We start from the raw sequence: 24,552 nt of genomic DNA, 5'->3' as shown, positions 1-24,552 counted from the left end.
TCATAAAATATATTATTAAAAAAGAGGAAGGCACAGACCAATCTTCTTATAAATGTAAAAATCCTAAACAAATAGCAAATCAAACCCAGCCACTTATAAAAATGAAAATACCAAGTTGTGTGTATTCCAGGAGTATAAATTTTATTTAAAATATTCTAATTTAATCAATATAACTTTCCATTCAAAAGTAAACTTTAAAAGTCCCATTCCCCTTTTAATAGCGGCACATAAAAAGGATTTTGTAAAATTCAATGTGAATTCAGTTTAAAACTCTTAGTAATCAGATAACAGAAGGTACTTTAAAAATATTGCAATCCAACATAACTACAGAAAACATATTTCAAACATTATACTTAATAATAAACACTTTAAGCATTTTCTTTGAGATCAAAAATGCAAGAGGATAGTTTCTATGACCACTGCCCAGTAACAATGTACTGAAAGTTCTTTTCAGTAAAATAGGGCAATTAAAATAAATGGAATATATGAGTTATAAAGGAAGAAATAATACCAATTTTCACACAGATATGGTTGTAAATATAGAAATCCCTAGGAGTTTACAAATATTAAAATAAATAAGTGAATTTAGCAGGTTGTTAGGATAATTTACATGTTATTGATATAGTGTAAATGAATTCAAGGCAAAAAAATTAAAAATGAATCAATTTATAAAGGTCTTATCAATTATTTAATATGTAGCAATAACTTTAATGAAGATGAATCAATATCTGGATATCTACACTAAAACTGCAAAATATTATTGAGCTAAATTATATAACCTAAAGCAAAGAAGGAATAAAATGTCCATGGGATTGAATATTTAATGGTATTAATATTTCCATTCTTCTTAAATCATTGCAAGCCCAACCAAAATTCAATCACATGCAAAGAAATTGACATTAATCCCTACTCTCGACCCATACAGAAAAAAACAATTCTAAATAAATGGTAGATCCATATGTAAAAAGTTAAAACAATAAAGATACTAAACAAACATAAGTGAATCTTATTTTGACTTTGGAGTAGGCAAATTTGCTAATCAAGGCACAAATATCAATAACAATGACAAAAATATAATTTTGACGTATCTACTTCTTTAGAATGTGACGAGAAGCCATATAAAAAAAGAGAAAATGTTTCCCATATATAATTTTGATAAAGGACTCACATCCAGATTTTTTTTTAAAACCCTGCAGAATAATGGGCAATTCTATAGAAATTGGACCAAAGTCTGGAACAAGCTCTTAAAATAAAGGGAAGTACCATATGACCAATGATGTGTAAAGATGTCTAATTTCAATTGTAATGAGGGAAATGTACATTAAATGACAACTTGGTACTACTAATCACTGTTAATAGCAAAAATTTAAAAGGCAAAGTACCAAGTTTATGCCAGGACATGCCTCAAGTGAGAAGCTCATACACTGCTAATAGACATGTGGGCATGTACACCACTCAAGAAATATTTTGGGCCTTATTCACTAAAGCTGATTTTAAGCACACTCAGCAATTCTACTTCAAGATACATACTTAGGATAAAAACATATATGTTTACCAAAGATGTGTAAAAATGTTCATCCTAGCACTATTCCTAAGAGTTCCAACCTGGGAAAAGTCAAATGTACACCAATAAAGAAACTGTTATACAAATGTGGTATACTGATATATTGGAATACTGTATTGCAATGAGAACATTAAATTTTTAGAAAACTTTTGGAAGAATTGTAGGGGAAGAAAATAGAGTTTGAATTTGGACATGGTAACATTAATAAATTCGCTACATATCTAAGTAAACTTTAAGTGTCTTTAGCGAGATTAAGTGTTTCAGGCTGGACTTCAGGAGAAATATTGATAATTAAGACTTAAATTTGGAAGTCAACACTTTTTGTATGGTGTTATTCATAAGACTAGACAAAATTAGCTAGAGAATATTATAGAAAGAGAGGATGGCTTAGGACCAGCTTGGGGCATTCCTAAAATCACATTCAATACAATTAGATGAAATAAAGGCAAAGAAGCATTAGAAAATATGGTGACTCAAGAAAGAGTGATGTCCTAAAGCCCTATGAGGGAAGTATTTCAAGAAGAGGTGAGCACTCAAATATTTCAAATGTATCAGTTAAGTTTCTAGGATGAGGACTGAGAATTAAATATCAAATTTGGCAATGCAGATAGGTCTTTTGGTGATTTTAACAAAATTCATCTCTGTTGAGTAGTGGGAATAAAACCTGAGTTGGAGAGAGTGCAAGAGAGAATGAGAGAAAAGGAAGTAAAGAAACTGAGTAAGACAACTCTTTCGATCATTAGCTATAAACAGAAGCTAAGGGGCTGGGCGCGGTGGCTCACACCTATAATCCCAGCAAATTGGGAGGCCGAGGTGGCTGGATCACGTGAGGTCAGGAGTTCGAGACCAGCCTGGCAAAGGTGGTGAAACTCCTTCTCTACCAAAAAAAAACCAAAAATTAGCTGGGCATGGTGGCGGGTGCCTGTAATCTCAGCTACTCGGGAGGCTGAGGCAGGAGAATCACTTGAACCCTGGAGGCAGAGGTTACAGTGAGCCGAGATCATGTCATTGCACTCCAGCCTGGGTGATAGAGCAAGACTCCATCTAAAAACAAAACAAAACAAAACAAAAACAGAAGCTAAGAATCAGCGTTGATCTGCGCATATATGGCATAATTTATTTTTGTTTTTTAAGATTGGAAAAGGTTACGGGTGATAGAAATGATCCAGTACACAGGAGCCCTCAATGATGAAGGGTGCAGAGGAGAATTACAGGAGCAACATCCTTAATTAGATGAGAGGAAATCGAGAATACATAAGGAAGGTTTGATCTTAAGTAACATCAGAGACATTTTAACTTATATGACAGGAAGGAAGCTAAATCCATCCATATATGAGTATGGATTCAGGAACTGGATATACACCAGGTAGACTATATAGAAGACAAAATTAATTCAACATCCTTATTTGATACTCTCATTACCCTTCCTTACCTATATTACATGGAGAATTTTAAATTGTTAAATATGTAAAATAGTTTAGATCAATCTTTATTACAGTTTATTTTAGCTACATAGATAATTATCCAGTGAGTGGATATGTAGAAAAGGTACTTCATGAAAATTATATTTACCCTTATTAGGCAAAATCTCACAAGGTTTTAGATGGCATTCATTACCAAATTTCTACAATTGTTTATGTATACAATTCTCTTTCTCAAGTCAGTTATGTATCTTATTTTTATGGCCTTATTGAAATTGGATTTTGTTAACCCAGAAAAGATAGCATCAGTAAGAGATGTGGTCCTGGATGTGGGACTTCAGAGAAAATTTTTTATCTCATTCCACCATAGAATTACATCTTCTGGAAGCAAAGAAGATAAAATAGAAACTTTATCAGCTGGAGAATAGAGCTCACTGGAGGTGAGGAACCTAGCAAATTGTTTGCATATTCCAAGATATCCCCAATGCAGTTGGCTGATAGTGTATTTTAATCAACACCCTAACTTTTGCATAACAAATTTTGTGGAGTCATGTACTACATCAAACTCTGCAATATTTCAGTAACATTTAGAATCAATATCTGATATTTTATTCCTATTACTACTATTGCAAGAAGAAATTAGTTATTTTTTAAACCCTGTTTGGCGTCCAACTGAAGTTTTATTTTATTATTTGATGCAATAACTTCAAAATTTGAGTTTGTTTTTCTTTATGTTATATATTCCAATGTATCCAACACAAAGATTTCTCTCCATGGTTCTGTCATTGCTTATATCCTATAAAAATCAGTGTATGGGAGTAGCTACCTTTTCCATAGAGATTTTGCCAGTGGGAATATAGTCTTAGGGGATTTGAAATAAAGATTTTGCTGGATATTTTACCACTGCCAAACATGGTTTTCACATTACCATTCAGATGATAGTCTCATCGTGATCTGCTGAATGATTCCACAACCACACTTTTACTCAGGGTCAGCTTCCTGCAAGTCACACTCAGGTACTAACTTCTGTATTACTTTATTTATTACTTTAACTTATTTGAATATCATGCACCAGAAAACAATTGTGAATAAAATGAGGGGAAAATTTCCGTGAAGAGGACTTCTTGGAAAAGTTTTTGGGTTGATGAGAAAATCAAAGAAAGAGCTAAAGAATCAACCCTGAGCAAGGAAAAGGAGAGATCTCGGAATTTCAGCAGCAAGAGTTTGACGTTCATCTCCTTTGTAGATTGTCATGAACTGACTCAACTCTAACAGCCTTCTATATACTCCTTGTGTGCAGTACCACAATTTTCAAATTTCTGGAAGACAATATGTATTTGACACAGCATCTGCCATATGTTTGTACTTATAGGAAGCATGTTGCAGAGATAAAATATTACTACCAACTTGGAGAATTTACAGAACTCCACCATCCTTCTGTCTCCCTTCTTCATTTCAATTGGTTGTCAGGTCTTATATTATACATTTTAATTATACCATCTAACCACCTTTTACTTACATTATCTCTTCTTATAGTCATGGGATGAGAAGTGTCATCCATCTTTTATCATTTCATCTTCCAGTCAAATTTCCATTGGCTTTCTTGGCACAACGTCTACAACAGTATGTATAACATCATGATCTCAAAAACAAACAACGCAAACTAAAAATCAAACAAGCGAATGTCTCTTGACCTTGCCTGTGGTGCTTTTCAAAAGACTGGAAAGTGGAAAAAGGGGACGTTCTGTGCTGAGGGTAAGAAAAAGCAGAAGTAATGAAGTATGAAAGTATGAGGTTTATTAGGAGGAAATATGAATATCAAATTATTGGTATTCTACTTAAGACTGTGAAGAACAAAAGTGGATAGACAGATAAAGAATCACAGAGGAGAGTGCCTCCTGAAATTTTGTAGCAAAAGCTGCATGGCACCTTAGCCCTTCAAAAAATATATTCAGGTTTGTTATCCATAATAATTAAAGTAGACCAAGAGTTTTCAAAGTTCAGTTCAAAGTCTAGTTCAGGTAGTAGTTTACTCTGCTTCATAAAATATAGAATTCCCTTATCATCATCTGCTACTTCAACCCACAATGCCTTTTTAGGGCCAAGAAATGGAGTTATGTAATAAACACTGCACAGATTCTGGAACAGGCTCTCTGAAGACAAAAGACTGAGAAAAACTGAAATGTACTATCAGAAAATTGTCAGTCACAGGTATAAATGGATGTAATGAAACTAGTTATGACTTAGTGGCTACAGATGACTTATGCATTTTTTTTAAATGGAAAAATGTCTTTCCTCCAGAACTTTAAAATTTGGAAATATTCATATACAAATATATTTTATGTAATAATATTAGAAAAGGAAGAACCCATATTCACATATTAATTATCATTTTTCTCACAAAGAAATAGAGATAAACTAAGACCAGGACATGGTCCCAAGACCACACAGCAATTAAGATTCAGTCCTTATTTACTATTCATTTCATTCTCTGAAACTGCCATTATATTTGCTTTCAAAGAATGTTCCAGAAAAATATAAGTGTAGAAAAAGAATAATATAGACATTAATTCCACTATATAATATAAACATTTTTTCTTCTTTTTGTATCAGCTGGAAACAGCCTAGGAGTGTTAATCCTCTTGGTGTTTCTCAACCAGACTCTTTCGCATGATGAAACAATTTTACTCTCATTGGTCTATTCTAGCATTTAAGTTAATTTTCCAACCATCTACATTCTAAGTGTGCACCACAGAGGTTTCACTTTTCTATCCATCTGCTACACCAATACCTTCCAGTCTATGCTAATGATTGAAGGGTATAAAAAAAGGGCTGTGTGGTCGCGTCAGTTTTGTTTTGTTTTGCAATGCAGACACACTTGGAGCAGCAGGTCAATGAATTCTGGGAACTGCATCTTTTTGACACATGAGACCTTTGCAGAATGAATCAAAGTTAAATCCCATGAATAAATGCTAGTGTTTAATAATCATTCCATTTATGGAAGCTTTATTGTGAATTCATAAAAGCAAGGACAACATTTCCTTGCAAGTCCACAAATCACCATCATAAGCAAGGCAATCGTGAATAAACTGAGTTGGACTGCGTAGCCTCTTTGGCAGTTGCTAGTATTTAAATATGGATGGGAGAAGCAAAGACTAGGAGAAGTTGTCCTGAAGCAAGCAAATGACAGCTCCCACAAATAAAGGGAAAAATGTTAAAACAATAAACAAAAGAGAAACAATTACTTGCTCATTACAAACATGTCATATTGCATTCTTTATTTTGATTGTGGAAAATTAGCCATTGACTACCAGGAACAATTGATTTTCCTTCACAGCTGTTTTCTAATTACATCTGAACACTGAAAATTCTAGTGCAGCCATTCAGCTGTACAAAGAGAATTTTCTTTTATTATTTTTGTTATTGCTGCAAGCTCTGCCCAGAAGCATGACTATAGTTAGATGATCTGTACTGTATGTATGTGGTGTTTGTATTAAAAGCCATGCTTTTCAGGGATGTTATAAGAACTCAAATATTTTAAATTACATAGGGCAGAACTTGGTGTACAAGCTGTTTTGCCCAGATGCTATTACGTAGCTTTCTCTTTCTTTTTGCCATCAAAACAAGGAAAAAGATAATGAAGATAGCTTAAATCAGTACATCCGTTTCTTCGTCACTGCAGAGTCGTCAATTGGATCTATTTTTGTCATTATGGTTTCTGATGAGTGTTTTGGCACAGTCTTACTGGGAGAGTGGAGGGTGATGGGCAGTTTCCTGTCAGTTAATTCTGTGGGTAAATTCTAAGCAAAGAGCATGGAGATTATTAACAGGCAGGATGCCAAGGTTTCAGAGAAGCAATTGAAATTTTTGGATCCTTCTCTTCAAACTCTTTAGAATTTTCCCCCAAATGATTTCAGTTTTAAAATGAGGCCAGAAATATGAAACTTGCCCTTGAGAGTTTTCTAGGACTTGCGGTTAGTGAGTCCTGGAAAAATAGTTAAGCTACTTCCTTCAGAGCTTAGGTCTCTGATTAATCCTTACCATAATTTAGGTGAAATCAGCTCAGCAATGTTAACAATTCAGCAAGAATACAGTGAAATCTTAAAATGATTTTTTTTCAATGGAAAAAAAAAACACTGAACATTTCAAGCCTGGCTTATTAAAGCAAAAACTGCGAGGTCTTATTTATTTCGTTATTTAATTATTTTTATTTATTTTTATTTTTGTAGAGAGAGGGTCTCACTATGTTGCCCAGGCTGGTCTACCACTGCAGCCTTCAAGTGATCATCCTTCCTCGGCCTCCCACAATTCTGGGATTACACATGTGAGCCACCACGCCCAGCCAGCTCATTGCTGCCATTTATTAAATATTTGCCTCCTTAGAGCTAACTTTAACCAGGTGTCTGTTCACTGGATGGCAATTTTTTAAGTCTTTGATCAGAATTCTAACCTCTGTAGTTCCTCTAGTAAGGCAGTGTAACTTGAAGTTTGCCATTTTACTTGGAAGGCTCAAAGATTCCTCAATGGTCCATTCTATTTTAGTATTTCTTTTGCCAAGATTAAGATTGAGGTGATGACTGTTTAAGTAAATTAAATTTGGTTTAAGGCTGTCTCCGTACTGCATGTATGTACCCCACATAACAAACTACAATTTAAATAAACAAACTGAAAGCCTAATTTAGGAGTATATATTGTAACAAATTGCTAGGCCTCAGCCAATCACAGCAGACTAGCTTCAGTCAATCACAGGCTGCCAATTGATCAGACCATGTCCAAGCAAGTAAAATGCTAAGCTGTAACCAACCAGTTTCTGTACCTCACTTTCATTTTCTGTCCATATGTACTGCCTACCTACTTTGCAGAACTGAGATCTCTGAACTTCTCTGCTGGCTCTTGAGAGCTACTGGATTCCCCCAAAATTCTTTGCTTCATTAAACTCCTTTAAATTTGTGTAAAGATTTCCTTTTAATATATTTCATCTCATTTTTATTTTTCCAAATTTTGATAACTTTCATTGACTTTCATCATAAAAATCAAGTGTAATACAAAATAAAATATAAAAATAAATGTATTGAAATTATATTAATTTTATTCCCTGACATATTTTCTCAATTTATATCATTAAAAAGATAAAAACTATCAGCATGGAGGTTTGAAACTATAAAACAAATTTTTGAAAGAATGAGGAAAAGCAGCGAGAGTTTTGGGTGTGATGGAGGTATGTGGTTAATTTAATAGGTTTGGTTATTTTGCTAATTCTGGGATTTTTCTCACATAAACACATAATCCATTAGTAAACCAGATATTTACTAGAAGGGAATGGCAAATATCCACTACTGAATAGATAAGAGTTTAGACATTAAAACTGAAAGCACTGTAAGTATTTTACATTTAAAGAGGTTTAAGACACAGAACTAGTGGCCAACACAACTGCTGAGAGGTGGCAAAATGATAGTCAGAAAAGCTGCTGTCAAGATATTTTTAAGTGAAAGAATCTCAAGAAGCCATTAACAATTATTTTGGTTGCCTGCCACACCTAAGAAGCTGATTCTCAGGAAGATCTCCAAAATCAATGGGTAAGAACCCATGTCTGTCATTTGTCAAAGCCCACATATTTATCCTCAGCCATGGCTTGAGAACAATAGCTTCTGCTCTTCTACACCAAGAAATTTTCTCTTACCAGTTAGATACAGCTGAACCTCAATGGCAAGGAAGCTCGTTTCTAGTCTTTATGTCCTTGTGAAGTAAGAAACAACTTACAAATTTAGAGATGATAATAGAGTAACAATATCTGAAAGAACTACACTTGAATACAATAATTCAAAACCTAACAGTAATAAAGTAATACCAATAATGATGTTATTTCATGTACAACTGTTCAATTTGATAATAACTGAATTGTTCTTACCATTTAATTTATTTTCCCCAAACTTACTCTATATCAAGTATTCAACAATGACAACAAAAATAAATCAATAAATAATAAACAAGACAGGTGAAGAATAATATCATGTGATTGATTTGTCTCTTCTTGAGAGCGTGTTTGGAAGTTCTAGCAGGGGAGCCCAGCTACTCACATGCCCCTGAGTGAACATGGGTCCTCCTCCATCGGGGATGGTCATTCCTCTTTTACCGAGCACACAGCTTTGGGAGGTACGCATATGGAGAACCTCCATATGAGGAAGGAAGGGAACACCTGTCTAGCCAGCCAGATCCTCTGTACCAACCCTGGCAATCAAAGGGTTGACAGATATTGCCCTTAGATTGCCCTCATATTCAAATTTTTCTCTTCTTCTTCTTTTACCAAATCAACTACAACAACAAAACAAATAACTTTAATTTTGAAAGGACATTATGAGAAAGTATGAGAAAGGGTTTCTGTATTGTGGAGATATATATATATATATATATATATATATATATTTTTTTTTTTTTTTTTTTTTTTTTTTTTTGAGACGGAGTCTTGCTCTGTCACCCAGGCTGGAGTGCAGTGGCAGGATCTCAGTTCACTGCAAACTCCGTCTCCTGGGTTCAAATGATTCTCCTGCCCCAGTTTCCCGAGTAGCTGGGCTTACAGCCGCTCACCACCACACCCAGCTAATTTTTGTATTTTTAGTAAAGATGAGGTTTCACCATGTTGGCCAGGCTAGTCTCGAACTCTTGACCTGGTGATCCTCCCTTGGCCTCCCAAAGTGCTGGGATTACAGCATGAGCCACCATGCCCAGCCTGTGCTAATACTTTTTGTGAGGAAATCACAGAAAAAGTATCTGTTAGTTGACAGGCAGTATCCATATTACAGTGTTCAGTTTGAGCATTTCAGTTGTTCTGAAGCTAGGTTACGATGAAAATAAATAAAGTGATACTTGGAATCAGAGAACACATATGGTCAGCATTTTCCAGATGGCAGATTTATGTCAAATGTATAGACATTATAAGAATAAATATTATGGGTCAATATTAAGAAGATTTTCTAAATATTTAGGTAAATACAATGCACTGTTTCCTGTGCCTGGAAATGAAGTATGATCTTGGCACCTTGGCAAGAAACACACAGAAATATCCTTGTACATTGTGCTCATAGCACATAATCTGAAAAGTTTTATTCAAATCTTAAATTCTAGTTATGAATAGTTTGTAATAAAGTCTTAGAAGAGTCAAGATTAAAAAACTATTTGCATATGGTTCCCAAAGCCTCTTAGTAATCAGTGGGTGATAAGTTTCTTATAACTTATTTTAATAAAAGGTCTTGAGTACAGAATGTGAGTATATTATAGACTAAATATTTATATTCCTTCCCCCAGATTCATATATTGAAGGCCTAACTGCCAATATGACTGTATTTATGTATTTGGGGAAGAGGCCTCTACAGATATAATTAAGGTTTCATAAGATCATTAAATTGGGAGCCTAATCCAATAGAAATAATGTCGTTATAAGAAGTAACACCAGAGAGAAAAATATCTTTCTCCTCTCTCTCTCTTTCTCCTCTCTCTCACTCTCTCTCCAGGAGGGCACAAAGAAAAGATCAAGACAGCATGTTACTAACATAGCAAGGTGGCACCCAATCATCTGCAACCCAAGGGGCAAACCCTCACCACACACCAACCCTGCTGGAACCTTGCTTTTGGACTTCCAGTTTCAGAATTATGAGAAAATACATTTCTGTGTTTAGGCCATTGAGTCTATTGTATTTAGTTCTGACAGCTTGAACAGACTAACACACAGTATTATTATACAATTGAGTTGTTGATTCATCTAAGAAATAAATAATTTCTACATGATTTGTTGCAATTGTCTGGGAATAAATATTACCATGACCACTTATTCAGAACTTGGTATCTGTATTCATTTCTAAGCATGCATTTAATCCCATCACTTGGTAGTCAGTTGAATGTATGTTCCACACTTACACCAAAAAGTGATAATCTTAGTATGGACTTCACATAAGGAAATATTATAAATTAATTCCAATTCCAATTTATAAAGATATTATTAATTTAGTATCTCTGAATATTAATTCAGAGAGTATTAAATTGATGTAAATTCTCAGTTGTTCTAGCTGTAAAAATAAATTCTTGATTTATTTTGCTAAGATGGTATAAAACAATAAAATTTAAAAGCCTCAATTTTGCTGATTTTTTACTATTACAAATCATGCTGGAATGGACATTCTCATATTCTGTTTAGTCTTAATCCTTCCCCCACAAAATCCAATGGAGTCAAGGATCTGGAAACAGACACTTTATTTTGAAGTTGATCCCAGGCACCACAAATGAGAAAAGAGAGAAAGGGAAATAGGCAAGAGAAAATGGGCAATAAAGTTACTTCTTAACAAGTTTGAGTACCACAGTTAAACAACTGAGTCACAATCCCACTGGGTATTCTGTGGACATACCTTGGGTTAGTTCTACCACAGTACAGGGAAGCTACAAGATTTAACCACTGCCTTTTAGCCCCAATTGCGGAGGATTTTCCTTAGGCAGTGTTAACACAGGCACATACTGAGTGTTCCTGTGTCCATCAGGAATGTGTCTATCTCATTTGTTTTCAGAGAAAGGAGTTGAGTAGAGAAGGGTGATATAGAAACAGGAAGTTACTGTCTAGCAGCAGGTCAGTAGCTGTTTAAAGAAGCATAGGTGAACTCAGCAGGCCAAAAGGACAGGGAGCATCTACTAAATTGGCACATATGTAAGAGTACACTCTAGTGTACACAGTCAGTAATGATTTCATTACTGAGCTGTCTATGGCTGTCTATAGCTGTTTCTACAGCCTCAGTAGATGTTGCCAAATTGCTCCTCAAGGTTGTGCTGCCCAAAGACAATCCTGCCAAAATAATGAAATGTTCCAGTGGTGTAAAATTTTTATCCGTATATATATAAAATGGTTATATATATGTGTGTGTGTATATATATATGGTTAAAATATCAATATTTTTATCAAATATGTATATATCATTTATAATATTAACAATTATAAATTATTACAAAGTTATATATTTTTATAAATATACATTATAATGTATTATATACATAATTTATATATATATAAAAACCATTTTGGAGGCACTGTTTTTCTTATCAATCCATTAGTTTTTATACTTTAAATTTTCAGTGTCTTTCCCATGTTTTTATTTATTTGTTTTCTGTGCATATTGATTAATTAGATGTGGGGAAGACTAGCTGGGTGTTCTTAAAAATAATAATTCTAAATGCATAAGCAAATTGAGAAAAAAATCAGTATTCTTAGACTTTTATAAGTAAACGAAACGTATCTGGCAAAGGTTGACCCATAGTTAAACATTTTAGGTCTTTTAGAAAACTCCAAGTAAAAGTTAGATAATTTAACCCTCAGAATTAGATAAGTATTTTACTTATCATGATTATAAATCTGTGAATCAAAATATTTTGACTTTTTATTTGCTTATCCAAGGTGACTTGGTCCACTTTCTAGTGCTATAACAGAATACCATACCCGGGTAATATATATTAAGAAAAGAAGTTTATTTTGTTCAAGTTTCTGAAGACTGAAAAGTGCAAGAGCATGGTGCTGGAATCTGACTAGGCCTTCCTGCTGCATAATCTCATGGCAGATAGGCAGAAATGCAAGAAAGCAGACAAGACAGAAAAGAGGTCAAACTAACCCACTCTCATGATACAGACCTTAATTTATTCATGGGGGAAGAGGCCTATGACATTATTACCTCTTACAGGTGTCACCTTTTCAATGTTGCTGCATTGAGGATTAAGTTTTCAACCCATGACCTTTGGGGGATGTACTAAAACCACAGCACAAGGTAACAAATGTATTAACTTACATTGTACATTATAGCACTCTAACCATACAGGGTTCTTAGGATTTTTAAGTAACAAGGTCATCAGACAAAACTACTTCATTTCTACATTTTTAAATAGCCTTACAGAGATCTAGAAAAGACAAATGTTATAATCCACCTAAATGTGATAATTTTTAGCCTATTTATTTATTTATTTATTTATTTGAGACAGAGTCTCGCACTGAGCCAAGAGTGCAATGGCACGATCTTGGCTCACTGCAACCTCCGCCTCAGCCTGGGTTCATGTGGTTTTCCTTCTTCAGCCTCCCGAGTAGCTGGGATTACAGGTGCACACCACCACACCCAGCTAATTTTTTGTATTTTTAGTAGAGATGAGGTTTCTCTACATTGGCCAGACTGGTCTCGAACTCCTGACCTAGCGATCTGCCCGCCTCAGCCTCCCAAAGTGCTGGGATTACAGGCATGAGTCACCATGCCTAGCCTAACCTTTTTATTTTTAAAGAATTTTAGATCTACAGAAAAAGAGTACAAAGAATTCCAATATAAACTTAAAAACTTTCCATAATGTGAATATCTGAGTAGAAAAAAGAAACTCAGTTTCTCTTACTATACTCTCACAACATGCTTCTGACACCATATGCAAAGGGCAAAGCAGGCAATAAATTCTACAGCAGGCCCTCGTTGGGTGTCCTCCCACCCAGCTCAATTCCCACACTCTCTACCTGGAGGTAATGCCAGATCCCACGGGTTGAGGACTCAGTTCCACAAGAACGCCCCTCATTTCTGACAGCAATCATAAGCTCCCAGGTTATTTTGCCTCTCCTTCTGACTGATTATAAATCAGGTTTACCATATCCGCCTCCTTGGGTTCAGTTAATTTACTAGAGGACTCACAGAACTCAAGGAAACATTCACTTACCTTTACCAGTTTGTTACAAAACATGTTTTAAAGGATAAAAATAATCAGATGAAAAGATACATAGAACAAGGTCTGGAAGTATCCCTGCCAAAGGAACTTCTGTCCATAGAGGTGGGGTGTGCTACCCTCCAGGAACCTATGTTCAGCTATCCAGTAACCCCCACTAGTCAGCTAAGTCAGCTTTCCAAAAGCTCTCCAAACCTTATCATTTTGGGTTTTTATGGAGACTTCATTACATAGGCAAGATTGATTAAATCATTGGCCGTTGATGATCAACTGAATTTCATCCCCTCCCTTGAGGGTAGGGCATGAGGCTGAAAGTCCCAATCCTCTAATCTTGCGGTCAGAGGCATGTGAACCAGAGCAACTCCACCTTAAAAACGATCTGGGTAAAATGAGGGTGAAACCTAGTGGGCTGTGTTCCCAGATGGTTAAGGCATTGTAAGTCATAGGATGAGATAGGAGGTCAACACAAAATACAGGTCATAAAGACCTTGCTGATAGAGCAGTTCGCAGTAAAGGAGCCAGCCAAACCAACCAAAAAAAAAATTGCAACAAGAGTGACCTCTGGTTGTTTTCACTGCTACACTCTCACCAGCACCATGGCAGTTTACAAAGGCCATGGCAATGTCAGGAAGTTACCCTATATGGTCTACAAAGGGGAGGCATGAATAATCCACTCCTTGTTTAGGATATTATCAATAAATAACCATAAAAATGAGCAACCAGCAGCCCCCAGAACTGCTCTGACCTATGGAGTAGCCATTGTTTTATTCCTTTACTTTCTTAATAAACTTGCTTTCACTTAGCACTGTGAACTCGCCTTGAATTCTTTCTTGCTTGAGATCCAAGAACCCTCTTTGGGATCTGGATCGGGACCTCTTTTCTGTAACACTGCTTTGTTCTTTCTGGTGAGCAGCCCCCATCCTGAAGCTACTTAAAAGAGATGTTAAGCTAAATCAACATATTAGCATACAAAAAGATGCTGGTCACCTTGAAGTTTCCAAAAATTTTAGGAGTTATATACCAGGAAACATACAAAGACCAAGTATATATTTCACAATAGCACAACATATTACATAACCATACTACATTTATGAAAACTAAGAAATTAACATTGGTGCAATAGTATTAACTAAAGTTAGTTCAGAATTTACAAATTTTGCTAATGCCCTTGTTCTTTTCCAAGATTCTTTCCAGGATACGACATTGCATTTAGTCATCATGTCTCCTTGGTCTCCTCCAATCTATCTCAGTTTCTCAGATTTTCTTGTTTATAATGATCTTAAAAGTTAGTTTTGTTTGTTTTCCATGACTAGTCTAAGGTTACTATGGATTTAGGGGAAAAGTTCCATACAATTGAAGATTTTTTTTTTTTTCTTCCCTCATCTCCTCATAGCAGGGATATCTTATCACTCATAATGTTAACTTTGAATATTTGATTAAAGCTCCATTTGGTAAATTTTTCACTAAAAGGATTTCCCTTTTCATATGCTATTTGATAAATGCTAGTCCTTAAATCCAACCCAAACTCACGGGACGGGAAATTAAGCTCCATCTCCTGGAAGGAGGAGCATCAAAGAACGTATAGACATGTATTTAAAACATCACAGCACTCAATAAATAGTATGAGGAAGTATCTTGAAGCTAGTTAACTATCTTGTTTCTTCTTAATAGTTTGTCAACTAATCTAGCATTCATCAGCAGATCTTGCTTGAAGCAAGGACTATGATTTCCTAATGATTATTTTCTTTCCCTTTCATGACTTCCACATTTATTATATGGAATTTTCTAAGTAAATTCAGCCATTCTACCTCATTTATGTACTTATATAATTGATTATGTCAGTTTGGACTCATGGATACTTATTTTCTTCTTTGTGAGGCTATTCAATATTCTTACTTTTTATTTTGCTGGCCAAAAGATTCCTGCCCCAGGCCTAGAATCAGCAATTATGCCAAGAAGCTTTACTTATTTATTTATTTTTATTGGAGAATGTTACCTAGAAACTAAAATCTAAGATCTGAGCACAAGACTGTTGTGTGCCAGGCACTCTGAGCAGACAGATTTAGAAAATATATGTGTAGGTATATGTGTACCGAAAATAAAATTCTAAGCCACCCCAGCTGACTGAAGCATCCCTCTCTTGGCCCAGTGGACCTCAAAGAAACCTGAAAATCTAGTTCAGGCCATGACAGAAAGAGGATGTTAGACATGTCTCATTATACTCTCCTCCTCAGGAGTTTAGATACAACTGATTAGTGTTATCATTAAATATAAGATCCTAAGACTGTCAAAACAGACTCTTTGTAGTGATAAGATACCAAATTCCAACTCAATTGTGATACAGCATCACATGACAAATAACAGGCCTTGAAGGAATTCAAATTATTTTACCCCAAAATATATTTCTTTGACATATTCTGAAATGGCCCTGCAGAATTGTCTCTTGTGGGTGAAATTTGGAACCTATAGAGAATCTCCTTCTCTTACTAGGTCTTTTCCTGAGAGTCTGACTCAATTTGAGGTCTGATAAGAGACATTCACCATCTATTTTCTCTGAAGACTGCTACTTGGGAGCTTCATCTATGTAACAAGAATCTTGGCTTCCATAACCTTCTTATATAAACTCAAACACTTCTTTATGCTAAATTCAACTTTTTAGTCAGGGCTTAACTCTTTCAAACAAATGCCAGTCAGGAAATCCTTTAATTCACCTATGATGTGGAAGCCCCAAAATTTTGAGATATCTCACCTTTCCAAGCCAAGCGAATGTATACCTTACATGTACTGATTCTGTATTTGCCTGTGACTTCTATCTCCTTAAAATGTATTAAACCAAACTGTAACCCAACCACCTGGGGCACATGTTCTCAGGACCATTGGAGGCTGTGTTATGGGCCATGGTCCTTAACCTTGGCAAAATAAACCTCTAAATTGATTGAGATCTATTTCAGGTATCTTTTAGTTAACATATGTGTTACTATGTTTATAATATAAAATATATATACTATGTATATATATTTTTGTGTATATATGTGTATGTGTATATATCTATCTGTATATACATAGGTATGCATACATATACACACATATATGCATATACATAGGCATGTATATATGTGTACACAACACACACACACAGACATACATACTTGAATTGCTATCTTCAATTTTTACCCAGCACAATAGGATTTATTCTAGCCTTGTCTCATACCTTATTTGTATTTTTTCTGAAGAAAAATTTGGCTCTAATTATATATATTTATATATTTAATCAACCCTAGTATACATAAAATAGTTTCAGAGTTGAGTAAAAAAAAATACCAAATATAGTGTATATAATTCATTATATATTTATTTTTATAATATTGAATAAAATACTGATTTTCAGTTACTTGTCAGGTCCATTTTATCTTGTCCCATTCAATGAAGTCTGCCATATATATGAGAAACACTTAGATTCATTCACAACATTCTGCTTGCTGTCCTGGTATTTCACAATATCATAATTTATTTGTAATATTTTTCATAAAGTACACTGTTTGTGGTGTACAATTCTCAAGTCAAAAAAAATTATACTCATATATATGCCATGAAATTGCCATACAGAACAGTTTCATTACCCTATAATTCTCTGGGGCAGTCCCTTGTGAGTCAAATTCTTAGCCTTCATGCCTTCCTACCAACCACTAATTTGTTTCCCAAACTTAAGTTTTGTATGTTTTAGACTTTCATATAAATTGAATTCTTTCACATGAAAAAATGTATTTAAGATTCATCCATATTATTGCTTGTATCAGTTGTGTATTTCTTTTTATTGCCAAGTAGCATTTGTTGTTTGTATGCAGTAGAGTTTATCCATTCACCCGTTAAAGGGCATCTTGTTTGTTTCTTATTGGCCTGATGATAAATAAAGAATAAATCAGCTATAAATATTTGCACACAGATACCTTTTGTGTGTGAACATAACTTTTCAATTCACTGGGAAGTATGTGGGGGTGTGATTATTGATTGTATTAATATTGTATGTTTAAACGTTATAATGGATCATAGATTTGGTCTTTATTATTCTTTAGCAGCTTCTTGCAATTATTTCAAAATTTTCAGTTATAAGAAAGAAAGAAAAAAAAAAAAAAAAAGAAACTTCCAAGTGGACTTAAAAGTGACTGTGAAATTTTGCCTTCCTACCTAAGCTGAAAGAGTTGTTTTGTTTTTTTTTTTCCCCAGCACATTAGAAATATTCCATTGTATGTTCATGTGGCTTCAGGTAAAAAGTCGGCTATTTTCTTATTTGTGTGTCTTTCTAAGCAATGTGTTTCTTTTCTCTGCCTTAAAATTTTCTCTGTCTTTGGGTTTAGTTTTGTTTGCTTGTTTGTTCATGTTCTGTTGTTTTGGTTTTCATATATATCTGCCTTCTTGCTCTATGAGAATATGGATCTTTTGTTTGGTGTCTATCACGAATTTAGAACACTGTTAACCATTGTTTCTTTCAGTATATTTTCATCCCTCTTACATCTTTCTTCTGCTTCAATGGCTCCACTAGGTTTATGTTAGATTATATGATATTAATGTTTCACAAATCTTGGAAGTTCTTTTTTTTTTTTTTTGAGACGGAGTTTCACTCTTGTTGCCCAGGCTAAAGTGCAATGGTGCAATCTCGGCTCCCTGCAAACTCTGCCTCCCAGGTTCAAGCGATTCTCCTGCTTCAGCCTCCCTAGTAGCTGGGATTACAGGCATGCACCACCACGCCTGGCTAATTTTGTATTTTTAGTAGAGACGGGATTTCTCCATGTTGGTCAGGCTCGTCTCGAACTCTTGACTTCACGTGATCCTCCTGCCTCCGCCTCCCAAAGTGCTGGAATTACAGGCGTGAGCCACTGCCTTCAGTCAAAAGGTTTTTTGTTTTTTTTGTTGTTGTTGTTTGTTTTTTTTTTTTTTAACATAGTTTTTTCTTGCATTAAGTTTTTTCCCCCCTTTGGGAATTTCTATTATCTTCAAACCAGATGATTCTTCTTTTTAGTCTACTGGTGAGTACATATAATACATTCAGTCTTTCTCAATTCTTAAAAAATTTCTATCATTTCAACCTAATCATTCGCCATAGTTTTCATCTCTCTGCTAAAAATACCTGATTTTCCATGTTTCCTATATTTTCAGCTAGAGTCGTTAATACGCTAATTACAGTTAGTTTGAAATACCTTCCTGATAGTTCTAAAATCCATGTTATATCTAACTCATATTTGTAAACTTTTTAAAAAACATTATGAGGTTTTTTTTTTTTTTAAGCTCATCAGCTATTGTTAGTGTGTCCAGCATGGGTAAGTTCGTCTCATTGACTTTCAGAATGAAGCTGTGGACCCTCGCCGTGAGTGTTACACTTCTTAAAGATGGTGTGTCCAGAGTTTGTTCCTTCAGACATTCAGATGTCTCTGGAGCTTCTTTCTTCTGGTGGATTCGTGGTCTCACTGTCAGGAATGAAGCTGCAAACCTTCGTGGTGAGTGTTACAGCTCTTAAACGCAGCACTTCTGAAGTTACTCGTTCTTCCCTGTGGGTTCATGATCCTGCTACCTTCTGGGGAACCCAGCAGGTTGCTGCTGGCTAGCTGCAGGCAGACAGCTTTTATTCCCTTATCTGACCCCACCCACATGCTGCTGATTGGTCCATTTTACAGAGAGCTGATTGGTCCATTTTATAGAGAGCTAATTGGTCCGTTTTGACAGAGTGTTGATTGGTGCCTTCACAATCCTTGAGCTAGACATAGAGTGCTAGCCAGAAAAGTTCTCCAAGTCCCCACCAGATTAGCTAGATATAGAGTACTGATTGGTGCACATACAATCCTCTGGCTAGATATAAAACTTCTCCAAGTCTCCATCAGGTTCAGGAGCCCAGCTGGCTTCACCTAGTGGATCCTGCACCAGGGCTGCAGGTGGAGCTGCCCGCCAGTCCCCAGCCGTGCCTGCACTCCTCAGCCCTTGGGAAGCCCATGAAACCGGGTGTCACAGAGCCGGGGGCGGCACCCTTGGGGAGGCGCTGGCTGTCCACCACAGCGGGGGAGCTCAGACATGGCAGGCTGCAGGTCCCGAGCCCTGCCCCCCAGGGAGCCGGCTAAACCCGCTAGAATTTGAGTGCAGTGCCGGTGGGCCAGCACTCCTGGGGGACCCGGGGCAATCTCCGCAGCTGCTGGCCCGGGTGCTAAGCCCCACACTGCCCTGGGCCAGGGGTGCCAGCCGGCGCTCTGTGTGTGGGGCTGCCGAGCCCACTCCCATGCCCCACGGAACTCGCACTGGAACTAGCACTGGCCCGCGAGGGCCGGGGCAGCCCCAGTTCCTGCCTGTGCCTCTCCCTCCACACTTCCCCACAAGCAGAGGGAGGCAGCTCTGGCCTCAGCCAGCCCAGAGAGGAGCTCCTACAGTGCCATGGCAGGCTGAAGGGCCCCTCAAGCACTGCCAGAGTGGATGCCCAGGCGGACGAGGTGCTGAGAGTGAAGGCTGCTAGCACATTGTCACCTCTCATTAATGTTAGTGTATATTTTGTGTGACCCAAGACAATTATTCTAGCATTGTGGTCCAGGGAAGCCAAAAGATTGGACATTCCTGAGTCCTGGAAAGAAATTTGGCATAGTCTTAAGTTAGATTGCTAGGTTTTGTATTTTTGTTTGACTTTGGGTCCCCTCTGTGCTGCTCCTCAGGAGAATCTCTTACTACCAGTGTCCCAACTGTATTCCCATAATATGTTTACTCAACATTTATTGTAGTGGTGATTGTCTCCTTTCAAAAGAAAGGGAGAAGAGATGAAAGCTCTCTGTTGTTCTCAACATGGTCTCAGAATTATGGTTTTCAGAAACATTCTTGCCTCTCCCTCCGGATACAATGTTGACTCTAGTAGTTATACCATTCCCTCCCTCAAGGCAACAGGTTTGCTATTTCCCGTTCCCCAACCCCCAGCAGCAGTAGGTTCTTATAAGCATCCCCAGGCTATACTTGTGTTGTCCTTCACTCTAAAAATTACATACTACGTTTCATAGGGAAGACAGAGAGATGGATTCTGGCCCAATGTTGACAGTGATTGCTCGTCTTATTCTCCAGTCAACACTGCCAGTCAAGGTTTCTCATGGTTTTCCCAAATGTTCCTTTGAGCAACTATGGTATCCCTGAAGAAAAAATATTGCAACAGGGTGTAAATTCCTCTATGTCTGTGGCTCCCAATTGTTCTTTATCAATGTTTTATAAATTTCTAGCTGGTTCTTCTTACTGGGTTATCAGGTGGTACTGGGGCCAACTAGACAAATGCTAAATAAAGGTCTGTTTCTTTCTGATGACTTCTGCATGTCTCTAAGTTTCAGTTCAGTTGTTTTTCCTGTGATCTCAGTCTCTCCTATTTTCAAGAAGAGTAATGAATTTGCCATGTGCCCTTCCAATTTCTTGTTGTAAGTGCAAGAGTTAACCCCTTTTCACCTTTCTACGTGACTGAGCTGAAAATGGAATACTGAGAACTATTTAAAACTGAAAATAACTAAGAGATCACATTGGGTTCAATTTTATTATTTACCAGTGAGAAAACTGAGACGTTAGTGTTCATATAGAAAAATACAGCTGTTTATTTGGAAAACAATCCCAGCATTAAAAATTTCTGAATCTCAATCTAATATAAATCATAGCAAATAATATTTCTGTTAACATTTGTTAACTTCTGTTAATAACTGAGATTTGTAAGATAAATAAATGTGGAAATAAGTGAGACAAACCTTTCCTTTTGTATTTATATTACGCATAGATGTTGAGAGGTGACAACGTGCTAGCAGCCCTTGCTCGCTCTCAGCTCCTCCTCGACCTCAGTGTCTGCTCTGGCGGTGCTTGAGGAGCCCTTCGGCCCGCCACTGCACTGTGGGGACCCGTCTCTGGGGCTGGCCAAGGCGGGAGCTGGCTTCCTTTGCTTGCTGGAGGTGTGGAGGGAGAGGCGCGGGCGGAGCCGGGGCTGCGCACAGCGCTGGCGGGCAGGCATGGATTCTAGGTGGGTGCCGGCTCAGCGGGCCCCACACTCCGCGCAGTTCCCTAGGAGGAGCTTCCTCTGGGTTGCCGGAGTGCCCGGGCTAGGTGCCGCAAAGTCCCGTGGGGACTGCCATTGAGAGGTAAAGCCGGCTGGACTTCTGGGTAGGGTGAGGACGTGGGGAACTTTTCTATCTAGCTAAATGTTTGTAAACGAAACAATCAGCACTCTGTGTCTAGCTAATCAGGTAGGGGACTTGGAGAACTTTTGTGTCTAACTAAAGGATTGTGAACACACCAATCTGCACTCTGTGTCTAGTTAAAGGTGTGTAAATGCATCAATCAGTGCTCCGTCAAAACGCATCCATCAGCTCTGGTAAAACGGACCAATCAATTCTCTGTAAAATGGACCAATCAGCTCTCTGTAAGATGTGGGTGGGGCCAGATAAGGGAATAAAAACAGGCCACCGCACCAGCAGTGGAAACCCACTTAGGTCCCCTTCCATGCTGTGGGAACTTTGTTCTTTTGCTCTTCCCAGTAAATCTTGCTGCTGCTGCTTCTTTGGGTCTATGCTTCACTTATGAACTGTAGCACTCATTAGGAAGGTCTGCAGCGTCATTCCTGAAGCTAGCGAGACCACAAACCTACCGGGAGGGAGGAACAACTCTGGAGGAGAAGGAACAACTCTGGATGCGCCACCTTTATGAACTGTAACACTCATGCGAAGGTCTGCAGCTGAACTCCTGAAGTCAGCGGGACCACAAACCCATCAGTAAGAAGAAACTCTGTACACATCTGAACATCAGAAGGCGCAAATTCCAGACACACCATCTTTAAGAACTGTAACACCATGAGGGTCCACGGCTTCATTCTTGAAGTCAGAAAGACAAAGAACCCAGCAATGCCAGATACAATGTGACTTTTGGGAAACACCTGGGATTTTAGTGGGATACTTGACAGAGAGTACCAAAGTTTAAACTGAGTACCATGTGTCATTTTATTTCCTGATGTAAAATAATGCACAGCAGTATATATTTTCATGCCTTTTGTTAAACATTGAGAAGTATGAATAAAATTAAGACTATAAAATCAAATAATTACCTTTATATCTAATATACATCATTCACAATGAGCTATTACAGCCATTACATTTAGATTTTTATATTATATACCTCTATTGATGGAAATACATGAAAGAGTAAAACATTTGTTTTGCCATGATTATACTGTCAGTGATTAAAAACTAAGTGATTATATCTCCCTCTATATTTAGAGTACAAAAAGTATCCCAAAGTTTTCTACATAATTTTTTTATGAGAATTACAGATCTTCATTGTCTATATGAATCCAATTTATTTTTTAAAAGTCGATTGTTGGCTTGCTTACAAACAATACTTATTCACCCTTTTCCTAAATATTAATGGTTTAGAAGGAATGTGTATTATTTAAGTAATCTGCAGTGTGGTTTTGGAGTAAGGATACTCAAGTGGATAAATGAGAATAGACTGTATTGTCCAAAATGAGACATATACTGACCACTTATTTTCCGCAAAGGTGCCAAGAAAATGAGGAATGGGTAGTCTTTGTAAAAAAAAATAAAGGACTGAAAACATTAGACATATGTATCCAAAATAACCTCATTTCATAACTTACACAAAAACTAAAAACTAAATCAACGTGGATTATGGAAATGAATGTAGGAACACAGAATATTAAAATTTTAGAAGAAAAGAGACGAAAAAGTTGTCCTTGGTTTATGCAAAAATTCTTTATATAGGATACTAAATGTAGACATTAGCAAAATTAAATCTGCTCTTCAAAAGACACTGTTAAGGAAGTGCTAAATTAAGTCACACATGAGAGAAAATAGTTGCAAATCATATATCTGATAAAAGATTTCTATTCAAAATATATACAGAACTCTTCAATAGTAATGACCTTTAAAAAATAAGTATAAAATACTTCAGTGAACACTTTACTGAGGAAAATATTCAAACGGAAAATAAGCAAATTAAAAAGAAGTCCGACACCACTCATTAGTCATTAGGGATATAGAAATTAAAATTACAGTGAGATATCTAAGGGCCCAGCAGTGTGGCTAAAATTAAAGATTCTAAAGATATAAAGCGTGGATAAGAATGAGACATCACTGGAACTCTTATACATTGTTGGTGAGAATGAAAAATGGTAATGTGGGAAGTTTCTTTTACAATTTTTCATACAGTTGCATATTTTTTCATGATGTGAATCAGATAAATGCTTCCCTAGATCTATACAAAAGAAAATGAAAATAGTGGATATGTACAGAAAGATTTGCCCTCAAATGTTGTTAGAGGACATAAACATAAGAGCCAAAACTATGATCAGTTCACTCAATTTAAATGAATTTCTAAAGAACGAATCTAAGTGCAAAGCCACACAAAAAAGATAATATAGTATATAATTGTTTTTATAACATATTTGCAAAGAGACAAACATATAGTGACAGAAACCAGATAATTGTTTGCCATAGACTGGGGTTGCAGGATGGAGCTGTGACTACAAAGAGGCTCCAATGAACTATTTCAGATGGTGATGATACTCTCAATTATGATTATAATGCTATATGCACATTATAATCTTTTGTCAAAACACTGAAGACTGATGTAACTCATTATATATTAGTTAGTAAAAGCAATATGCTGGAGAAACAATAGTCTTTTAGCAAAAGGTACCCACATGCAAAATAAAAAAAAAGAATCTAGACATAAAATTTTGCACTTTACATAAAAATTAAATCAAAATGAGTTGTAGACTTAAATGTACAATGCAAAACTAAAAAATTCTTAAAATATAACATACAAGAAAATCTAAATAATCTTAGG

Source organism: Papio anubis, chromosome 6 (genome assembly GCF_008728515.1).
Source record: "Papio anubis isolate 15944 chromosome 6, Panubis1.0, whole genome shotgun sequence".
Classification (NCBI taxonomy): Eukaryota; Metazoa; Chordata; class Mammalia; order Primates; family Cercopithecidae; genus Papio; species Papio anubis.
Note: the sequence above shows the minus strand (reverse complement) of the source record.